The following is a 24,441-nucleotide window of genomic DNA, read 5'->3' on the forward strand; positions in this document are numbered from 1 at the left end:
TTCATGCTGTAGGGACTGTGCCAATGGCTACAGCTAGCATACCACAAAACTGCAGTGAATAGTATGTGTGATCTAGCGCAGGCCTCATCTAATTCTTTAGTTTAGACACTTGGTTAACATAATACAAGTTGGCTATATGGATATTTTCTAAACCACTGTTGAAGGGCACATGCTATTTTACATAGCACTGCTATTATTGTATAAATTATGTAAATGTGACGCTAACATTTAAATTAATAAGTACATTGAAAGATTAAATAATTTATATAGGTTCTTTGAAACTGTTACCTCACACACAACTGATTAAGTTAGACAAGTCACTTGTGCACTTATGCACTATAAATCACTCATTCACATATTGTAGACAACTTGATATCTAACATTTACTGTCAAACAATCTCAGTGAAAACAATAAAAGATAGAAGAACCCTTGTCTCTCACACCTGAGCAACTCAGCATGGAATAACTTGATGCTGCTGGATGGATTTCTGTTTTTCACCCATTCCAAGTTATGACCTCAAAGAATGAGAGGTTAGACTTCACTCTTCTTTCACTGTCAAATCACGTCAATTGCAAATGGTCAGTTATAACTCTACATGCTGCAAGATGTCTCTCATGCATGTCAATGTCATCACCAAGCTCCCAAATTTCATGGCAGATCAGATTAACGTGAATAAAAAAAGAGTCTGCTTCAAAAAGACAGTATTGACTGAATCACGTCATTGCTTTTTACAACATATAAAGGAAAGATATGCAGCCTTCAGTTCTAAATGCCAAGATAATCTCTGTTATAGTTGTATATTCTATCAAAAACATAATAATTAAGGTTGCATATTATCTTACATTGTACAACTGGAGAAACAGTGCATCACCGTGTAATAAGATGTCAACTGCCAGATACTCAGGAGAGCTCAGCTTCCATTTAGACAGCAATGTAAGGACCAGATTTTTAGAAGTCCTGAGCACCCAGTAGTTCCCACTTACGGCTAGAATTTCAGAAGAACTCAGCACCAAATATGCTGAGATCTGTTGAAAACCTGGCCCTAAATTGTAATGCATTTACAAAAGAGGGAAGAGTTAAGATGAATAGATTTTTAAATCCAGAAGGATCAGGATGATCATCTGACCTTCACAATCATAACCTATACAATCTTAATTTCATTTTCCAACTGTTGAGTTTCTCACTTTGCAACTTTCTGGGTTTCTGTATGGAACTTCCTAGAGTTTTTTTCCCCTTGAAATTTCTTTGCTAATTTTCTTTCATCATGTGCAATTATTTGCTAGATAGCATTAGAATGTTCTGCACTGTTCAATATGTTCAAGTATCAATACAGAACCTAGACTTCTTCCAGGTACTCCCTCAATTAGGTTGCCCCACAGTACAGCTTTAAGGTTGTGATGGGCCTGACTTAGATAGTCTGGGGTCGATCCATAGAATACATGTTTATGCAGATCTAGATCTGCATATCCCATGCAGCTGGTGAATTGCAAAGACAAGCACCAATCTTACATACATTTCCGTGAAGCACATAGATCTTTTTGGTGTGTTCCCCCCCAGAAAGGTAGTGTGGCGAAATATGAGGTGGCCTGGGAACAAAGTATTTTTTTCATTCTCTTCTTTCTAGATAATGACAAAACCAGCTTTGTTCAACTTTTTAAAAGAAAAACCCTTTATGTACTGAGAACAATTCTAATAGAACGTACCTATAAGACTCAAAGTTATAAGTAGTTGAAAATGTTCCCCTTTGAATGGAAATACTTGTGCAAATTTCCTATGTTTGATAGTGTGCTGAGCCAGAAAAAAAAAATCTGTTCACCTATCCTGGTTATTGGATTTTCCCCTCATGCAGTAGGTCAAGATATGCAAGTACGTGATTTGCTATTCCTAATAGAGAGGAAGTGTTATAACACTACTCCAACAGTAGACTTGTGGAAGTGTAACAATCTACATAGCCACCACGGTCACCGATGGTCTAACCTGGGACCTTCAACACCAAAAGCACAAGCCCCAACCACCTGATCTAAAAGGTGTAACTCCTGTAGCCTTCAGTAAGCAGCAGGCTCTTCTACTAATGGAGACTAGCCAATAGAGGGTGATATGATTACACACGCCCTCATCATTAAACAACCTGACTGAGTGGCTGAACTCAAGGAGAGGTAGGACCAAAGTCCCATGTAGGGTAGCATCATGTAATGAATTATGGTTGCATATACATACAAACACCATGGTCACCAGAAAAGACTGATGTTTGTGTCTTTTGCCACAGTTCCCCACTCCTACCACTTGACCTAAAGGAACACCACTTTAGTAATTAGGGCCCTGATTAGACACATGCTTAACTGCTTTGCTGAATTGGGGGCCTAAAAGCTTGTTATGGGTACCACACACTAGAAGGAGACATAACACACCCAGCAGGCATACAACAAGTCACCAGGCAACATGCACTCTCAGCTAACAGCTAGAAAATGCATCAGGGTTGGATGAGTTGCAATTCTAATTCAATGCAGTTTAATTGGGGAAAGTTATCTATCAACTCCGATTTGATACTATTTGGCAATTGCCCCAAGTAACAATTGCTCTTCTTGGAGGAGAAGGTTACTTTGTTGTTAGCAGTAATGTGTTTTTCTCTTTTATTCCTCTGAAAATTAAAAAAAAAATTACTGTTATTATAGATGGATTTCTATAGAGATTGTTATCCTAGTATCTAGCCTGGCAAATCCTCCCTCTTGCTCACCAGTCACAAGCATGCAAGGACTTTAAAAAAAAAAAAAAAAAAAACTACCGCCATTATTAAAAACTTGGTTCAGATGGTTCTGAACCAACACCTAGTACCCAAACTCCTTCGACTTAGGAAAGAGTCAGATCTTTAACAATGTAGGCCTATCTCACACCAATGTGAATCAGGAGAAACTCCACTAAAGCCAATGGGTCCGATTCTTATCTCACTTGTACCAGATTTACACATCCATCATTTATAGTGATGTAACTGAGACCAGGAATGGGCCTACATCAGTATTACACCAATGCAAGGTCAGAATCTTGCTCATCCTATAATTGTGACATATTCAAATGTATGTTTTGTGGAGCAGTCCGTCTAAATATGAAATGCAAAAGAAGAAACCAACCCTTTTAATATATGAAATACATAAAGGGGCAGATTTCAGGCTAGTAAAATTGGTGGAGCTTCACTGACTTCAGTTGGTGCAAATCAGCATCAGTGAGGCCCTTCTGTCCCCCAGTATCCACATTGTATGTATATTTTCTGCTCAATTCTCTACCTTCCTCCTTTCTTACCCCTTGCAGTAAAGTTTATTACTTCTTGTCAGTTCCCATAGTGAGAGCTCATTATGCTTTCTGTAGTGACTCAATATGCTTGCTGGGGAGTCCCTGAAACACATCTCAAAGCCAGCTCTTTGATTAACACATTGCAGCCTGGTAATTCTGAGCTCACAAGAGTTATGATGTCTAAACTAAGAGGGGCTGTCAGGAAACAAAATCTCAATTCCTGTTAGGCTACCTTTGTGTTGATTTCTTTCACTGAAGGCATAATGCTCCCCATTTGTTTAATATTTCTCTGTGGGAAAGACACCAGGAGACAGGATTCTGGAGAATGCCTTGGGATTTCTAAGGTTTTTGTAGGAAACGATCTGTAACGGACATTTTGTTGATAGTTACTTGCTGGAGAGGGCTGGAAGGATCAGGGGAAGGAAGAATACCATTTATAAGGAATAGGAAATTTTACTCGTTTTCTAAAATCTCTATGTAGTAGTAGAGACTTACAAAGTCATTTTCTACGTAGTGCTGAGTAGGAGAATGACTTGGGAGTGATGGTGGATACAGTTCTAAAGGGACCTTTCAGGATTGATCTCAAGAAGAAGGAAAAGTATATGCTGCATAAATAGTTAATGTAGATAGAAGAAATTATTCTAGTGATATTGTACAGAGAATCTAATGAGGCTACCCACTGTGTTGTTCTGATCAAATGAGCCTCACTCTGTTTTAAGAGAGTATAGAAATAGAAACATATCAGTCCAGAGCATGCCAATTGCTAAATGGAACAGGTGGAACAGAATGGCTGTGTCAGCTGGTATGGAAGTTAAAAATCAAATGTCAGCTAAAAAAAAAGTATGAGTAAGGAAGAAATTTTGGTGGGATCCTTATATATCAAGAAGAGCGAACAGGACATCAGTAAAGCTGATCGACTACTTTGGAGCATCTTACATGTGATTTTTTTGAGGTTGAATTTGTAAAATATTCCCCTGATATTGTAAATCATCAGGCCCGAGTCTGTTACTCCTTTCCTGTTCTTGAGAAAAAGAGATAAGAATAATGGTGGTGTGGAAAGCAAGATGGCTTTAAGCTTCCTTTATATGCTCTGTTTTCTAGGACCATGCAGAAGCCCCTTCTCTGGAAGTTAGGGCAGCTCCAGGTCTCCAATGAGCCAATGGAAGTAGAGAATAGTCTTAGTATAGTTCGTGTGATCCAGTTACGATCTGTCACACTCCCAATCCATCTCTTCTTTCAGAAGTTGGGTGTAGGACCAGTATAGAACAACTATATCAACTCCATGCCAGCCAATGAGGTCTCCAATGAAGAGGGTATTCTACGAGACCTGCTTCCACCCACTATAGGGCTATTTACAGTGCCAGAGATGCATACCAGGTCCTTAGTATAACGGAGAATCAGACCCATGGTCAACAGCACTCCAAAACCAAGGCTACTATATTTAAAGTTCTGGAACCAATAAACGAATGTGTTTTGATCTTAAAATGTCAGCAAAAACAGATTGTCAGCAGAAAGAAAACACAAATCACCACCAACATACATTGGATGGTAGATGGAGCTTTACACCACAAATATTAGCAATGCTGCAGTTCTTGGGCTGGAAAGTGCAACGTTTATCAGGACCAAGGAAATACATTTTTTAGATTAAGTTAAATTTTAGGGTTTGTCATCCTAGATGGCGCTGCCTTAATTATGACATAAGCTACCAAGGGCTAAAGCAGGAATTAAATAAAAGCTGCAGTATAAAATAGTATTTTAAAAAAAAAGTGGGTTATAAGTGTAACCTAAACAGCCAACTATAGATTAGATGTAAAGAAGCCAAAAACAAAAAACATGCTGCTACTTAATATACACTTCTAAATCAAAGTCACTAATGACTCTGCCACATATTGCAATAGTGTATATTGTATACAGGCCTGATCCAAACCCCAGATCTAGCTCAAAATGATTATTTGCGCCAAGTTTAGAAGCAGACAGTCAAAAAATTGCATAAACAAAAAATGGTCATGTTGTCCTCATGCTGGCAAACATTCAAATCCCTCTCTACCTGTAACAGCTGTGGGCAGATTAGCAAGTCTCTGATATGTGGCACAGTAATAGCTCATCTTAACTGATCACTCTCCTTACAGTTTTCAGAGTAGCAGCCGTGTTAGTCTGTATTCGCAAAAAGAAAAGCAGTACTTGTGGCACCTTAGAGACTAACAAATTTATTAGAGCATAAGCTTTCGTGAGCTACAGTTCACTTCATCGGATGCAGTGTGTATGATAGAACATGAAACAATAGGTTTTATGTGTGTGTGTAAAAAAAATCTCCCCACTATATTTTCCACTGAATACATTCGATGAAGTGAGCTGTAGCTCACAAAAGCTTATGCTCAAATAAATTTGTTATTCTCTAAGGTGCCACAAGTCCTTCTTTTCAGTTTACTAACAGTGTAATCACAATGCTAATCATTTTCTCTTGCAATAACACAGCATTATTTTTTGTGAAAATGTATCTGATTAAAGAGCAAAAGTAATTAAACTCTTTGTCCCCCAGAAATAAGAAAAGCACTGAGAATCTCATTTGGAATTATACTTCAATTTGAAAAACCAAAGGGCTGAACTGATGTTATGTTTTGGACTCTCTCCTAATTTGGCTCAGCGCTAAATCCCTGACAGTAACAGTCTATTGAATAAAACAAATCTCTTATTAATAAAAGTCTTTGAGCCAGATCTGCAGCTGGTGTAAGTCACTGTAGCTCCATACTCTGCTGATTTACACCATGTGAAGAGCTAGTCTTATCAATAGCCTAATTACATGGAGTGCAATTTTGATGCGTTTTTGCGTGCTATGCACCATTCTGATCTACACAATTACAACTTCTAATACCACTGAAAAATGCTCTTTCGTGACATTTTGAGAGAAGATATAAGCAACAGCTAAACCCAAGGGAAGCATGTTTTTTGTTTGTATAATTTAAGTGATAATTTTAAATAAAAAAAGGGAACTAAATCTGCTGAATAAGTGTCCAGGTTCTAAATATAATAATTATTTATTATTGTTGATACACCACTGTCATTACAAAAACATTAGACAGGGAAGGATTCTGAGGGACACAAATAAAAGTAATGTTTCAGATGGCAGGCATGATCCTGAAGTCATAAATATACTAGGTGTGTTTCAGTGGTTGTAGACTAAGCAGCAGCTGTGCAGCCCATGCACAAATAAGCATTGCTAACTACTATCTACAGAACCACTTGGTGTGTATGTTACTTTCATTAGCATTGAGCGGATGAAGCACAGAGTTCTGCAAATATTCCCTTGGATATTTAAATGAATTCACTTCAGCCATGTCCTTGCCTCTTCTGTGTCTGTTTTCTGCAAACATTCAAGCATTTTAAGATTTCAGAGACTATTCATGTCGGTAAGCAAGCATTAAAGTTTTGTATGAAAGTACTTAAGGGCTAGATCCTCAGCACAAAATAAAGGAACTATCACACAGTGACTAGCTTTACAAGTGTGCCCTTTAAGCAGGCACTGCTCACGGATCAGCCATATTGCAGACATGTAGTGCAATCACTGAATCCTCACCCCATTGAAGTAAAAGGGAGAACTCCCTTGACTTCAGTGGGACCAGGAATTCACTCTTAGGGTACATCTGCATAGCTCCCTTGAAGTCAATGAATCTAGGTCATCCATTTATACCATACACACTTGAATATCTCACACACATTAAAGTAGGGAAGACAAAAAATACCATTTGAAATAAGTGACCAGTCCGTTATTAGTAACCAACAGAATCTGAATAGCCAAATGTTCACAGAGAATGTATAAAGAAAAGGGGTACTTGTGGCACCTTAGAGACTAACAGATTTATTAGAGCATAAGCTTTCGTGAGCTACAGCTCACTTCATTGGAGAATGTATGGTGATCAAAACAGAGCAAAAAAAGTGAATAATTTTAAACAAGAATAAACTGGAAGAAAACATGATCTGCTCACTGACATTCTAGAAGAAAAAACAGGCTACATTTTCTTAACCTTGTTACAAATTATTCAATTCTATTTCTTCCCTAGTCATTTTGGTTATTGTAAACTAGATTTAATTTTGGATTAGGCAAAAACAGAGATATAATTTCAGAAAACTGGTGGCAATGGACATAACATTTCAGCAAGAGAGACAGCCCCAGATCCTCAAAGGAATTTAGGTGCCCAACTCCCACTGATTTCACTGGGAGTTTGGCCCAGATCTGAAAGGTTTTTAGGCACCTTACATGCTAGATTCATATACATACCAATTTTAAGATACCATATAAAGCAAGCCTTCAGTCCAACTTTATTTAACTATATTTGCGGTGAAAGTGAGCTGATACGGGCCGATACGGTGTGCTAGTAAGAAGCCAGCACCAGCCCATACCCAGCTGACGTTAAAGCACTGCCACAGCGGCATTTTAACATCACTGCCACTTTTGCCCTGATGGGGGGTGTGGGAGGGCAAAAAGGGGCAGCAACGTTAAAGCGCTGCTATGGCAAAGGACCCTCCTTAAAGTGCTGCCATGGCAGCGCTTTAACGTTGCTGCCTCCCTCGCACCCCACCGGTAGGGCCGCCGACTGGGGAGGTTGGGGGGCCCAAAAGGGGCAACTGCCCTGGGGCCAACAATTTAAAAGGGCCTGGGGTTCCTGGCTGCCGTCACTGCTACTGCAGCAGTGGCCGGTGCCCCAGGACTTTTTAAAATTGCTGCCGGAGCCCTGGGTGCCGCAGGCCAGGCAGCACGGATGGGCTGGCTGACTGGGGGAGGCTGATCCACAGTCCCCCCCTTCTGTGGGTCCAGAGCCGGGCCCGGACGAGTAAAAATTTAATATTACTTTCACCCCGACTACATTCCTCATATCTGTGTCTTAGTCTTGGCCATCTATGCACTTCTGGAGAGGTTTCGTAACTAACTGAAAAACTCATCTAAAAGGAATTAAACAAGAAGCGGATTGGTCAGGGCTGGTCTACACCGAAAAGCTATAATCGGCATAGCTATGATTTTTCACATCCCTGACAGACACAGAAAAGTCAGCCTAGCCCCCAGCATACCCAGTATGAGGTTAATGGAACAATCCTTCCATGAACCTTGCTACCACCTCTTGGCAAGGTGGATTACCTATGCCAATGGGAGACCCCCCCCACCTCCTGTCACTATAGTAATACACTGGTGCAGCAGCTGTAGCTGTGCCTCTGTAGTGTTTTAAGTGTATACAGCCTTAATCTACTGAACATGGGCAGAATGGCTCCTATAAACGATCGCAAGTGATGCGATGAAGCCTTGGATAGTACTAGTACCTTTGCATATGTTATTGTCTTGCTTGGTGGCCCAGGTATATTGATTTGCAGTTACGTGGGTGATTTGGGTATAGTTCATGCTTCTATGATATCACTTCAGGCAGAATCTGTGCATACAAGGACTAGCTATTACCAACCTATAATCAATTGGCTCAGTGTGTTTTTCCATATGCTAAATTAATTAGACCTACTCAGGACTTGAATGGGTGACCTCTACAGACAAAAGGGAGCATGAGTAATATGCATGTGTTTTTGTACACAACCACATCTGTTATTTTGTCTCCTATGTGGTGGGGGTTTTTTTATTTTTTTTTTTAAAAGGATGAACTGCACAAAGGTTGGTTAATGTAATGTTACAGATGAGGTTTTAACCACTCGAGAATGAAGAAATTCAGTTACACCCACCTCTTTGTGGAACGCAACAGTTATTTTCTGATGATGTGGTGGAGGTGTGGGACCAAGGGATCCTAGTGAGGGACTGCAGACTACTGCTCAGTGAGTTATAACATAGGGGTGGCAATGGTCTAATCGCACAAACCTAAACTCCCTTGCCCTGCCCCTTCCCCAAGGCCATGCCCCACCTCACTACATTCCCCCTCCCTCCCTCCCTCACTCTCCCCCAACCTCACTTACTTTCACTTGGCTTTGGCACGAGGTGCTGGCTTTGGGCTAGGGGGTGGGGCCAAGGGATTCGGAGTGTGGGAGGGGGCTCCAGGCTGAGCCTGGGGCATGGGTTTGGAAAAGGTCTGGGGTGCGGGCTCTGAGAGGGAGTTTTGGTGCCGGAGGGGGCTCAGGGCTGGGGCAGAAGGTTGCGGTGCAGGAGGGAGGTTCTGGGTGCAGGCTCCAGTTGGGCGGTGCTTACCTCAGGCTGCTCCTGGAAGCCACCACCACCACGTCCCTGCAGCTCCTAGACTCAGGAAGCTCTGTGCCCTGTTCCTGCCTGCAGGCACCTCCTCCACACCTCCCATTGGCCATAGTTCCCAGCCAATGGGAGCCTTAGAATTGGCACTCTGGGCGGAGGCAGCGTGTGGAGACCTCCTGGCCACCCCTGTGCTTAGGAACCAGACATGCCAGCCGCTTCTGGGAGCCACGTGGATCCAGGGCAAGTAGGGAGCCTGCCTTAGCCCCGCTGTGCCACCAATCTATTAGCAGCCTATTAAAATCTCCTGGATTACTTGCAATAGCCACAGGGAGATCAAGGCTGGAGATTCCGGGAGACTCCTGGTCAATCTGTTGGCAACCACCTATAACACCATCTAATCAATGGAAGATGAGGGTGTTCTGCATCTTACAGAAATGACCATCTGGTTTCTCCCTGTTCTTTACAGTGAAGGGAGATTGGAATGATCAGGGTAAACGCTATTGGAAGTCTCACTCCGTCATCTCACACGCAGATCTTACAGCTTCCTGTTATGCCTTAAACACAAACACAAACACAAACACAATCTCTCTCTCTCTCTCTCTCTCTCTCTCTCTCGGCCAGATCCTCAGCAGTTTCCAATGGGGGCAATATGGATTTACACCAGCTGAGGATTTGGTGTAGGGTTTTTAATTTGTTGATGGGAGAACCTCAAAGATTTAGCTTCAGTTTGGCTAATAGACAACATGCTTGGGTGCTTATTTTAAGCTTATCCAAACTTTTCTGAACACATGTAGTAATTATAGACATCACAAAACTGACGTCCTGTTTTGTACAACTCTTCAGAGGCAATGCGATTCTTCAGCAAATTGGCTGTACCAGGCAAATCTTTTAAGCAAAGCAGAGTTGACCCTAATCTCTCTTGATGCAATAGAAGTACAGTATAAATGAAGAATTCAGTGACTGCACTGAAGGTTTGTAATACAGCTAATCTAGGAGTTAAATGGCACATTCACAGCTAGTCACTATACTGTTTCTTATTTTGTGCCGAAACAAAATTAATTGATTTACTTTGATTTGCGAAGAGCACTAAATTAGCTGGGAGATCTCACCAGCTTCTGGAAAGGCTCATCAGCTCTGAACTACAATTAAGACTTTCTGACTGCCAGTGCCAGCCACCATCACCCTCCGAGGTTGAAGGTGGGAGAATATCTATCTAGCTGTACTTTGGATCCAATTATATCTTCATTACAGCTCAAAGGATTTTATCACCTTTAGTTCCAGGATGTAACTGAAACTATCTAAACTATGCCATATAGTGATCTTTATAAATTGCACCTTTCCCTTGCAGCTGAAATGTCTCAATAAGTATATCCTGGGACACAGAGCAATTAAGAAGCATTTTGCTTACTTTTAATCAGCCCTTACTCCCTTTCTCTTCTACTTCTAGTGTTATCCTCCCACAGCCTAAGCAAGGAACAAAGACCAAAAACAAGAGAACAAACAAAAGACTAGTGCAAGAAGCTTTAATTGATGTTAATTACATGATTCGGTATTTCTAAATGCCAGTATTTTACAGTAATAAAAGCAAGACAACCCCCCACAGATGCATCTGGACCAGATGCAAATTCTATATTTAAACACAATTGAAAGTCACTTTCCCTTCCCATATTTATGTCAATGTTCTTCTGTAGCAAATGTTGCAAAATCTGCTCTAAAAGTTAAAACACTGCAAAAGTTCCTCATCCACATCATCTTTCCAGCAAAGGCTGCCAGTTAAGTATGGATCTCACCCTAACAATGACAATATGTCTACCAAATTCCTAATCTTTGGGGCCTCGGCCTGTTTCTACTAAAGCCAATGAGAGTTTTGCCATTCATTTCTGTGAGAGCAGGATTGCACCTTTGGTGCAATGTATTATTTTTTTCAGAGCAGCAGTTGTGTTAGTCTGTATCCGCAAAAAGAAAAGGAATTAAAATTGATTTTTAAAAAGGTAGGAAAATTAAAAATAAATACTTGAATACTTCAATAATACTTGAAGTGAGCTGTAGCTCACGAAAGCTTATGCTCAAATAAATTTCTGTTAGTCTCCAAGATGCCACAAGTCCTCCTTTTCTTTTTGTATTATTTTTAATTTTCCTACCTTTTAAAAATCAATTTTAATTCCTGATAGGGATGATTAACTCTAATTTTCTCAAAATTCCAACATATTTTAGTGGTCTCATTTCAAAGGAGCACATCATCATCAAGTAAAGCCTATATTTTGTTTTTAATTAACTGATATGAATTGGCCTATGTGTGTGGTACTGAATGACAATTGCCTACACTAAGCCTGAGGGTTTAGTATGCGATATTAGATTGTGTCGCAGGTGTGTTTCTAGGGGACTAGCGTCTATAGTACCTCAAAAAGAACTCATCATCGCTATGATAGGAATCATTAGCAGTCTCAGCAGACAAGCTAGGAATTGAATGGGAATGGTTAACTTTTCTTGACCTGCTGCTCACAAACCGGGTAGAATTAGTGGGGGAAGCAAAAGTGGATGGGAATCTGGGAGGCAGTGACCATGAGTTGGTTGAGTTCAGGATCCTGACGCAGGGAAGAAAGGTAAGCAGCAGGATACGGACCCTGGACTTCAGGAAAGCAGACTTTGACTCCCTCAGGGAACAGATGGCCAGGATCCCCTGGGGGACTAACATGAAAGGGAAGGGAGTCCAGGAGAGCTGGCTGTATTTCAAGGAATCCCTGTTGAGGTTACAGGGACAAACCATCCCGATGAGTCGAAAGAATAGTAAATATGGCAGGCGACCAGCTTGGCTTAATGGTGAAATCCTAGCGGATCTTAAACATAAAAAGAAGCTTACAAGAAGTGGAAGGTTGGACATATGACCAGGGAAGAGTATAAAAATATTGCTCGGGCATGTAGGAAAGATATCAGGAGGGCCAAATCGCACCTGGAGCTGCAGCTAGCAAGAGATGTCAAGAGTAACAAGAAGGGTTTCTTCAGGTATGTTGGCAACAAGAAGAAAGCCAAGGAAAGTGTGGGCCCCTTACTGAATGAGGGAGGCAAGCTAGTGACAGAGGATGTGGAAAAAGCTAATGTACTCAATGCTTTTTTTGCCTCTGTTTTCACTAACAAGGTCAGCTCCCAGACTGCTGTGCTGGGCATCACAAAATGGGGAAGAGATGGCCAGCCCTCTGTAGAGATAGAGGTGGTTAGGGACTATTTAGAAAAGCTGGACGTGCACAAGTCCATGGGGCCGGACGAATTGCATCCGAGAGTGCTGAGGGAATTGGCGGCTGTGATTGCAGAGCCCTTGGCCATTATCTTTGAAAACTCGTGGCGAACGGGGGGAAGTCCCGGATGACTGGAAAAAGGCTAATGTAGTGCCCATCTTTAAAAAAGGGAAGAAGGAGGATCCTGGGAACTACAGGCCGGTCAGCCTCACCTCAGTCCCTGGAAAAATCATGGAGCAGGTCCTCAAAGAATCAATCCTGAAGCACTTAGAGGAGAGGAAAGTGATCAGGAACAGTCAGCATGGATTCACCAAGGGAAGGTCATGCCTGACTAATCTAATCGCCTTTTATGATGAGATTACTGGTTCTGTGGATGAAGGGAAAGCAGTGGATGTATTGTTTCTTGACTTTAGCAAAGCTTTTGACACGGTCTCCCACAGCATTCTTGTCAGCAAGTTAAGGAAGTATGGGCTGGATGAATGCACTATAAGGTGGGTAGAAAGCTGGCTAGATTGTCGGGCTCAACGGGTAGTGATCAATGGCTCCATGTCTAGTTGGCAGCCGGTGTCAAGTGGAGTGCCCCAGGGGTCGGTCCTGGGGCCCGTTTTGTTCAATATCTTCATAAATGATCTGGAGGATGGTGTGGATTGCACTCTCAGCAAATTTGCGGATGATACTAAACTGGGAGGAGTGGTAGATACGCTGGAGGGGAGGGATAGGATACAGAAGGACCTAGACAAATTGGAAGATTGGGCCAAAAGAAATCTAATGAGGTTCAATAAGGATAAGTGCAGGGTCCTGCACTTAGGATGGAAGAATCCAATGCACCGCTACAGACTAGGGACCGAATGGCTCGGCAGCAGTTCTGCGGAAAAGGACCTAGGGGTGACAGTGGACGAGAAGCTGGATATGAGTCAGCAGTGTGCCCTTGTTGCCAAGAAGGCCAATGGCATTTTGGGATGTATAAGTAGGGGCATAGCGAGCAGATCGAGGGACGTGATCGTTCCCCTCTATTCGACACTGGTGAGGCCTCATCTGGAGTACTGTGTCCAGTTTTGGGCCCCACACTACAAGAAGGATGTGGATAAATTGGAAAGAGTACAGCGAAGGGCAACAAAAATGATTAGGGGTCTAGAGCACATGACTTATGAGGAGAGGCTGAGGGAGCTGGGATTGTTTAGTCTGCAGAAGAGAAGAATGAGGGGGATTTGATAGCTGCTTTCAACTACCTGAAAGGGGGTTTCAAAGAGGATGGCTCTAGACTGTTCTCAATGGTAGCAGATGACAGAACGAGGAGTAATGGTCTCAAGTTGCAATGGGGGAGGTTTAGATTGGATATTAGGAAAAACTTTTTCACTAAGAGGGTGGTGAAACACTGGAATGTGTTACCTAGGGAGGTGGTAGAATCTCCTTCCTTAGAGGTTTTTAAGGTCAGGCTTGACAAAGCCCTGGCTAGGATGATTTAACTGGGACTTGGTCCTGCTTTGAGCAGGGGGTTGGACTAGATGACCTTCTGGGGTCCCTTCCAACCCTGATATTCTATGATTCTATGATTCTAACTACTTTCTCACACCTCAGGGATACAGCTTCTCTCACCTGAAGAGGTGGTATGAAGTAGAAGCTCGCAAGGCTCCTTCCCATGCTGTAGCTGTCCTGGCATTACTGAAGTTTCATTAACAATGATACAGCTACTATATCAGGAGAGACACCTGCCTTCATCATCACCGACAGCCAACAGCAAGGGAGCCATCAGCAAAGCAGGACTTAGCAATGCGTGGGGACAGTTTATGTCACTAGGTAGCCAATGTTACTTTTTTTTATTGGTGTGGTGTTCCCGCTCTTATGACTGGTCGTTGATAATTACCTAGATTTTAGAGACTGCCCTGCACAAGGGGAAAGATGGGCATGGTGAATGGACAAATAGGAAGTGACACACATTTCTGCTCACCAGATGAGGACTGAACAAGATACAGATCTCAGCAAGCCTTAAGGTCAGGTTTTGCTCTGAAAAGGGACTTTAAAACTATCAGCATGAGGTGCCATATTCATTTGCTCTCAATGTCAAGCCTGCTCAATTTACAGTGACTTTTCTGTTGCTGACCCTGCGAATCTATCCTGAGATTGGAAAGCCAAGCTAGATTTCTTCTGGTTCACATGTCACCAAAAGCAGAGATTTTATAGTTGGAACTAGTTTAAAGTTCTCCTGGGGATACATCTGACATCATAGAATTCTGCTCACTCACTCTTAGCTGCACTGCAAAGCACAACTCTGCCACAACTATAGACATTTTTAGTCAAGTGAGCAAATGCCAACTATAATTCTAAATACACATGGGGAGAAGAACATGCTATTTTCACAGTTAGGTTTTCAGCGTATAACTGCACTTTAAGGAAAGCACTTAAGCACATGCTGAACTATGATGAACTTGATTCAATAGGGTTTAAACACGGGCTTAAAGTTCGACATGTGCTTAAGTGCTTTGTTGAATACGGATACTTTCCTGAACTGGAATCTAGATGGCAGAATCTCATTTAGTCTTTTTTTTTTTTTAGAAGCATACTTCAGAACTAAATACATAAGGACTGAGTCTGCTTTAAACCCATGCAAATAAAGAGTAAATCAATTGAAACTAATGTGAAACTAGTGCAAGGAGAAGTGAGAACAGAATCAGACTCTCAGTATAGTTTGCAAAAATGCAGGTTGTAAGTTTTTTCCTCTTAATAAAAATCATTATACGTGCACATGTCTGCTTATCTTCCTCTGGTCTCTTCAGTTCCTTGATCAGTAACAGGATTAACCTACCACATTTCTTAGCTGTGGTTTGATTTCTATATTTGGGAGGGTAAGGGACCCAATACTATTTACCACTTGTTAGTGGAACTTAAAATCAGAAATAAGTTTATATGCATTATTTAAATCGCCCTTAATTTTTTTGTTTTAACTTAGTCATTTGCCATGTTTACTAGCTACCACTTAAAAAAAGAAAAAATCTTGAACAAAACAGAACCGAGCACTTTTATGTAACTAAACCATGTATTCCTAGTTTTAGAGATACATAAAACATGCAATGCACATCTCAAACAAATCCATCGCTAAAGCCTGTCCCCTTTGCCCATCTGCCTAAGCACATTCCAGTCACATTTAACCTTCCCTGTTCCCTCTGTTGCTCACACAGGCAATGCTGTACATGGCACAGAGGCTTGGGAGCTCAGATTTTATGTTCACTGCACAATATTACCAGTGCTGCTTAGAATGTCTGTGTTTCTGGGACAAGTTGCTTATTTTCTAGGCTACTACAATTGTAATGGCTCCAAGCTGAAGCTCTGCTGTGAGAGTTGGGAGCTGCTCTCTGCCCTCACCGTACAGATCCCACATGGAGAAAATTACCTGAACCCACAGAGCTCCTAGAATTGCAGTTTGTACCCCACCTTCTCCCAGACCTACTTCAGTGTCTCCTAGAGGGCTACATTTATTACTTGGCCAGCATTTGACCAGCCTGGCTGGGTAGTTTTGTTTGTTTGTTTGTTTGTTTTTAAAAGAGAGAGAGAGATTTGCCAGAAAAATAATTTAATTTGTGGGTTTTTTTTTTCATGGGTCTAAAGATTTGCATTATTGTCCCAATGCTCTGGGAGAGCTAATGTTAAAAATTTCTGTGTTCAGTTAAAGATGCTACAGTGTTCCCATTTCCACAGTTTAAAGCAACAGATCAAAATTGCTGAAAATATTGCAGCTGGCTGCCGACCAACATGCAAGAGCACTGTGTGGGAGAAGGTTTGAACGACATGAAAGTGAGAAGAGGTGCAATTCATCTTATCGGTGTGTGTTCTCTCTCTGGATTCTAAAAGTGGCTATTGGGGAGTGGGGGTGTTATGGAGTTGCCCCCTGGTTCTGGTTGCCACAATCTTGCCTTGTGGAGGGGGATACCTTTTTTTTTTTTTTTAACTTGCATTTCAAAGTTGGTAACCCTATAGGGGGCTGGGGTGGTGAGCAGCAACACCAGGCACTCTGTTTGTCCAGGTCGGTTTCCCTATCTGGGGTGTGCTGTGAGACATAAGGAACTTCTCTCCTGCCCTCCCCTTATACAGCCCACACAGGGAAACTGACCTAGATGCACAGAGCGCCTGGCATCACTGCTCAGCCCCTAACCCAATGTTCCTCCATGGGGAGGAAGCAGGGCCAAATAGAAGGGAAAAATCATGTTAATCCCCCACCACCACCAAGTTTGGGGAGGTAACACTCTGCCCATGATACCACTCCCCACCAGCAGCCTCTGCTAGTACATAAGTAATGGGTTCACTTACTCATCACAAAAAAGCAACCCTTGTTTGACCTGAAATTACTCCATGAGCTAATAAAAGTCCCTTTCAGGAGCAGAGATACAGATAAATAAGATACATTTTCCCCAGGGATGATGAAAATACCTAATGGGATGGATCTCCAACAGTTACGTGGTTTCTCCACAATTGAAATTTTCTACAGGAACATTTTTCAATTCTCTTTTGGTAAAAATCTTTACAAAATATTTCATTTTGGGAACCCCAGCAAACAGCTTCCTGGGATCCGTAAATCAGGTACCCCATGCCCCCATCTTCTTTGTGGGCTGGGCTCCCCAGATGGGCTACATCTCCGAGGATACAGTACAGCCTCTCCTCTGGCTGAACCATTGTGACTCACCATGGGAGTTCCATCATCAATGTGCATCATGGGAGACAAGGCCCAGCCCAGCAACCAAGCCTATACTCGAGGGGGATGAGATACACAAACTGCAACTCCCATAATGCATTGTGGCAGCTCGGGTAGATGCAGTTCAATGTTGAACTGACCCAAAATGAAATACTTCAGTTTGGGAATGTCACGGCAGGGAGGAGGCACGTCCAGACTACTGTGTGCTCTGCCAATTCTCTGCTTCCCAGAACTTGTACACAGCCAAACAAGCAGTATCAGAGTAGCTCTAACTTACAACTAGAGCTAGGCTGACCTGGCTTCTCCTGAATATGGGGTAAGCAAAGATGATGTAAACCACTTTTGTCTGCTCTGTCCAAAGTTCAGCACAGGAAGTGAGCAATTGAGAATCAGGGCCTCTATTTTTTATTTATAAAGGGATATTTAAAGAAAAACAACAACAACAACAGATTGAAACAGTCATTTCCTACTAGTTCAAAAATACTATGAAAATGAATCGGAGTACTTGTAGCACCTTAGAGACTAACAAATTTATTAGAGCATAAGCTTTCGTGAGCTACAGCTCACTTCATCGGATGCATTTGGTGGAAAAATGCACCAAATGCATCCGATGAAGTGAGCTGTAGCTCACGAAAGCTTATGCTCTAATAAATGTGTTAGTCTCTAAGGTGCCACAAGTACTCCTTTTCTTTTTGCGAATACAGACTAACACGGCTGCTACTCTGAAACCTATGAAAATGAATATAAGTGTAATGGTCCAAAAGATATTTCAACTACATACTTAAAAGCTTTCTAAACACAGAGCTATAATATAGACATGTCAGAAATATGTTCATTTCACTCTTTGATGTCCTTTCTTCTACAAAAGAACTTGTGTTATTTCTTGTACCTCAAGAGGCCAAAAAAATTAAAAAATTTAGACTGGCACACACGTGGGTATAATATGGAAATTTGTATGATCTTGTAGTGCAACTCTGTTCTTACACCATACTGTAAATACACAATATCCTGTCTACCGTACGTACAGTATGTATGGGTAAAATTCAAAGAAACATTGTATGGCTTTTTCTGAAATACAGACTGTAAAGAGAAAACATTTCAAATACAAATCTTCTTAAATAAACCATGGCAAAATGCACAAATAAAATATACGGACATTCTATTTTGGGGACGTCTAGTGACAAAGCACATTGTCCGAGCTCTCATGATAATCTCTCAATACTGGGCTAAATTCAGCCTCTTGTAAGAATTTTGTTCATGTCTCTGAGATAGAATGCAAGTCCAGAGCTATTGTGTTAACTAGTTGTGAGTGTGATGAAACAAGCAGCTGGACTCAAGCTCTGCTGCAAAAGGCCAGTGGGGTACTGAAAGACTTCTCACACATGTGTTTTATGTATAATAAGGGAGCTAAATTAGGGATGTGTCCCAAAGAATTGTGGTTGGGATTTTCCAAGCAGGCTGTGGATGTATTTTCCATCACAATTAGCAGGAGGTATGAGATACTGTGTTACTTACGTTGGGCGTTGGCTGTCTTGTCAATTTCACGGCTCCATGCTGGAGCCAGGAAATTGAGAAGAAAGCTGGGCAGCTAAAGTCCGGCTACACCCGCTTCCCCACTCCCAGCCGGGCTGCTGCCCAGAGGCTCCCCACTCAGGGAAGCCTGGAAACTGCCCGCCTCCCACCTGCTCTCAGCTAGGAACCAGGAGGTGAGAATCCTGGAAACTGCCCGCCACCCCTAACCACCTCGAGAGCCGGGGAGGATAAGGTAGCTGGACTCCCAGCAGTGAGCGGGGCAGAGCTGACAGCCTGGGCTCTCATTTCCCCACACTGCCCCTCTTTAGTTGATGGAAGTGCTCCTATGAGAGCATGCACCACCAACAGAAGGAGGGTAGTGTGGACATCAGCCACCACAGTAATTACTGTGGTGGCTGTAAGTCGACCTAACATAGGTTGACTTAGGGCTGTAGTGTAGATGTGCCCTAAAAATCACTGAGATGGCTACGTCCCATTTTCAAATGTGACTTAAGCACTTAGGAACCTAAGTCTCACTGAAAGACACTTTTGAAAATGGGACTGTCATTCGAAGCTTTCCAGCACCAGGTGGAGAAACACAAATACTTTTAAAAATCTGGCCTAACCGACTTGCCCACGGTCACACAAGAAGCCTCTAGCAGACCAGGTAGCTGAATCCGAGGCTAGCCCCCTGACCATTCAGTCACCGTTCCTTCTCAGCTCACTAGCCCACCTCAAAAATCTGTGCAGGACAGCAAGGTGGGAGAAAGGGGGGTGGGGGGAGAAGGAAGGGGAAGGAGAGAAAGGGGAAGAAGGCTCCTTATGCACTGCCCAGTCTCATGCATCTCCTCAGACTTAAAATTGAGCCTTTACACGTTGCTCAGAGGATGTGCTAGCATCAAAATGCATCTGTCTGGAATATCCAGGATTCTGTTTCCTCACAAAAGCAATAAAGGCTCCTTTGGTTAAATTATCCACATATGGAGCCTTTATTAGAAGTTGGGCACACACACACACACACACACACACACACACACACACACAAGGCAGGCAGGGCTAATAGACACATTTTAAGTAAACGAAGCCAGCCAATAGGGAAGGTGACCCAGACTGAGAGGCGATGTTGCAGAGATTCTTTGCTGGTGATATTTCGCGACTTGATTCTCTAATACAACGTAAAAAGAAAACGAGTACTTGTGGCACCTTAGAGACTAAAATTTGAGCATAAGCTTTCGTGAGCTACAGCTCACGAATGCATCCGATTAAGTGAGCTGTAGCTCACGAAAGCTTATGCTCTAATTTTTGCGAAAACAGACTAACAAGGCTGCTACTCTGAAACCTGTCACCTAATACAACGTGGTTCTAATCCTATAAAGAAAAACAACAGGAATGTGACAGGGAAAGTAGCCAAAGATCCAAGCCATTAGCAGGTATCAGAGAGTACCCCTGTAACAGGAGCTAGTGAAAGCTACATATGTACAACCAGCCTCTTTGCAGCTATTATCCAACAGAAATAGTTGCAGTCTGAAAAGCAGATTCAAAAAAAAAAAAAAAAAATCTACCTAACATTCCTTTTATTTCAGCTGTCCATCCCTAACTGTGACTCAGTATCAGTGAAATAGTTGCACATCATGAGTGGATTTAAACAGAGTCTATGTCTCAACACAGCACGAGGACAAAGGTTACAAAATAGTGACAACGCTAAATCATCCCTAAGGGATAAAGTTACTTATTCACTATTGATTCATCTGCCAAGAACTAAAACACACAATTAATACTTCCAAAGCTTACTCCATTTGAAATCTATCATCAGCTAAAACTGATGTTTTAGTTAGTTTAGGTTAGTTAGTTTTCTTTTCTCACGCTAACCAAGCAGGCCTTCTCAGTAATGGATCCCACTTCATTTTCTCATCAAAATGTATATTAATAAGAAGTGGTGAGCTAATGGCAGGTGGTGGGTATGCCTCCTCTCCCTCCCGGGGGAAGTGGCATATCTTTAGATGTGGTTTGATCTATATATCCACTTAGAGCTAAACATCTTGAAATAAAGGAGTGAGTGACAGCTAACAGGTATTAACTAGGAAATGTATTCAGCTAGGATAATGACCTCTCTCTGAATCAAGAGCTCAGTGACTGAGTGAGTGGAGTAGTTTTATTCTATTTAAAATGATAAAGGGACAATTTCAGGTTAAAATCATATTGGTATATAAATGGATCTCTTACTAATAACCCCTTAGAATGTTAAATCTGTAAAAATCAAGTTTGTTTTTCACTTCATATTTGTTTACTTTTTGAAATTCTATTTATTTTCATTTGCCTAAAAACGCAAGGCTTAGTTAGATTTATTTTCAACTAATTTTCTGGTTCTCAGGCACTGATTGGATATTACAGTGTTTGGGTTTCACATACTGCAAGAGAATGTCATTAGCTTTAAAAAAAAGCCATCTGAATTTAAAAAAAATTGAAACTGTTCTGCTGATCTGGATTTTTGTAAATGAGAGTTTTACACAACCTACATTTTTGGACAAGTGTGTGTCCCTTGAATTTTCCTAACCTCCTCTTAAATACACATTCTCTGAGATTTCCAGAAAGAACACACACTTCAGACTAGTCATGCGATCCATAGAATGCTTTTTCTGCTCCATGCAAATAAAGATGAAAGTGCATTTATCTTACTATAAATAAGGTGACTCTCAAAGAATGAAGTTCAGAAGTGATAATTTCAGCTCTTTAGACCACCTCTACTTAGGATGCCTTTCACCGGGTATAACTTCATGTCTCAAAATATCTATGCTGGTCTCAAGCAAATGTGGGGTTAGATTCCAATCTCACACCAGTATAAGTCTGCAATAAAGCCACATTAAATCTGGAAAAATTCCATCAGTTTAAGCAGAACAATTCCTATTAAAATCTGAGATTTTACATAGTTGCTATGGGATGAATATGCTTTAGATTTCAAAAGTTATCTGTTTGTACACAATATGATCTGTTGGGAGCTTCCTTTTTTTCCCCTCCTATTTTGTGGAATAGTGAAGTATACATATCCTGCAATTAAGTATCTTAAAGATGAAACACTATACAGTAGTTCGTTAAAAACAATTACTTTTATTCCCAGTTTATGTACTAAATGTTATATCACCACCAAAAAACACAGAGAACTTGATATTAGTACTACTTACCTTAGCACAAAAAAACAAACAAAAAAAACCCAAACATCTTATAGGTGACTAATGAGGACAAACTACAATGGAAAACTTGGACTACGTCTGATCAGAAACAACTTAATAATGGCGAAGAGCAGATCAGTACATAGTGGGTGGAATTTTCTACTTGTTTAGGTCCATCAAAAGCCACATACATAACTTATACATAACAATTAAGTCTTCAACATAATGCATAAAATGGGTTGTCATAAATATAAAGGATAGGGTAAACATATTTAAAATCCCTCCTGGCCAGAGGAAAAACCCTTTCACCTGTAAAGGGTTAAGAAGCTAGGATAACCTCACTGGCACCTGACCAAAATGACCAATGAGGAGACAAGATACTTTCAGAGCTGGGGAGGGGGGAACAAAGGTTCTTTCTGTCTGTGTGATGCTTTTGTCAGGAACAGAACAGGAATGGAGTCTTAGAACTTAGTAAGTAATCTAGCTAGATATGCGTTAGATTCTGTTTTGTTTAAATGGCTGATAAAAAAGTTGTGCTGAATGGAATGTATATTCTTATTTTTGTGTCTTTTTGTAACTTAAGGTTTTGCCTAGAGGGATTCTCTATGTTTTGAATCTGATTACCCTGTAAGGTGTTCACCATCCTGATTTTACAGAGGTGATTCTTTTACTTTTTCTTCAATTAAAATTCTTCTTTTAAGAACCTGATTGCTTTTTCATTGGTCTTAAGATCCAAGGGTTTGGGTCTGTGGTCACCTATGCAAATCGCTGAGGATTTTTATCAAGTCTTCCCCAAGAAAGGGGGTTTAGGATTTGGGGAGGATTTTTGGGGGGAAAGACGTTTCCAAGCGGGCTTTTTCCTGGTTATATATCTGTTAGACGCTTGGTGGTGGCAGCAATAAAGTCCAAGGGCAAAAGGTAAAATAGTTTGTACCTTGGGGAAGTTTTAACCTAAGCTGGTAAAAATAAGCTTAGGGGGTTTTCATGCGGGTCCCCACATTTGTACCATAGAGTTCAGAGTGGGGAAGGAACCGTGACATGGGTTTTAAGGGATGCATAGTCATTATTCTGGCCCTCTGCACAGGGATGAAATTTATCCAGTATTTGGAGCAACCTGACAAATTTGCATGGATATCCATACCGCTAAACTTTTTAGTAAATCAAAACATTATTTTTACATCTACCTACCAGGTTCTGGCTTCTTATTTGTATGTTCTATGTACCCCATTGTAGCGATCAATTAACAAGTAGATGATAATATGCAATGTCTTTTTTTTTAAATGACATATTAAATGTTACAGTGGACCAGAATGTTTGTTCTTTGGAGGGTAACTCATTAAGTTATATTTTACAAAAATCACAGAGAGTTAACCAGTTTTGTTGTTCAGAAAATCTGGTCAAGCTAATCTTTGATTTGTCCCTTCTCAAAGCACTCTAACCTAATAGCTTCCATGCCTCTGAACCTACGTTGCTGTTCTCCATACTAACTCTGCTCATCAATAATGTGGTTTTCAGAGATATCATAGTAGTAGGTTGCACTTCGAGAGTGTCTTCTGTGTGCAAGTCTCAGAGTGCTTTGCAAACATTAATACATTTAGCCTCGCAAAGTCTCTAAAAGATAGTTTTGCCATCTGTAAAATGGGGATTGTATCCTAACCACGAAAAAGATAAACGACTTTCCCAAGGTCACACAAGAAGTCTCTAGTAGAGAAAGGAATAAAGTCCAAACTTCTATGTTTCAGCCCTTTGCCTTAACCACAAACAATCTTTCTGAGGTTCAGATTCCACACTGCTATAGGGAAATATGCTTGCACATCTTGATGCAGGACTGGAGCCTTAGATACCAAGAAAAATATCATCATTGCTCATTATTAAAGTGTTTAACACTTGGTATAAATCTTTGCTCTAGCTGTCTCTTAGCTATTAACAACTTTGCTGCTGACTGATATAGCTGGTACATCAGACAAGCAGCGCTAACTCCAGTGCTACCCATGTACCTCACTATGCAACATTAGCATGGAACACAATTGCATAGAAACAGTAGATGGCCCGTAAAAGCCAAATAGCTTAGTAAAACCTGAAGGTTTATATCACAGAGGTAACTGAAAGTGGATATGAGGATAGCTACTATTAACAACCACATGCATTGTAATCTCAGCCTCATATGCCAAGTGCTAGCAATTCACATCTAGTTTTTTGGTCTACCTTTTTTTAACATTACTTGTTATTCTGGGTCCCTCAAATTTTGGTGCCCATCTTGAAACACTTAATGGGTGGGTGCTCAGCTCTACCTGTAAAAATGGATTTCTTTAAAGTGTTTCCCTGTGCGTACCTGAAAATTGAAGAAACTAAAATCATTTGTCACTTTTGTGTAGGCTTTTCTGCCA

The 24,441-nt window shown here is 41.2% G+C and overlaps 1 protein-coding gene across 15 annotated transcripts in view; it reads right to left on the reverse strand.

Moving 5' to 3' along the window:
• GREM2 (gremlin 2, DAN family BMP antagonist) overlaps positions 1 to 24,441 on the reverse strand; it is a 52,431-nt gene that overhangs the window by 18,751 nt on the left and 9,239 nt on the right. For 4 of the 15 annotated variants that reach the window (XM_043511434.1, XM_043511429.1, XM_043511428.1 and 1 more), the window contains one exon: positions 24,276 to 24,386. The exons of 10 other annotated variants lie outside the window; for them this stretch is intronic. The gene's annotated coding sequence lies outside the window, so the exon portion shown is untranslated. Of the gene's footprint in view, positions 1 to 2,440; positions 2,446 to 10,117; positions 10,132 to 24,275; positions 24,387 to 24,441 lie in introns of those variants that run through there. One more of the 15 variants, XM_043511431.1, reaches the window with a different exon arrangement.

Source organism: Dermochelys coriacea, chromosome 3, assembly GCF_009764565.3.
Source record: "Dermochelys coriacea isolate rDerCor1 chromosome 3, rDerCor1.pri.v4, whole genome shotgun sequence".
Taxonomy (NCBI): domain Eukaryota; kingdom Metazoa; phylum Chordata; order Testudines; family Dermochelyidae; genus Dermochelys; species Dermochelys coriacea.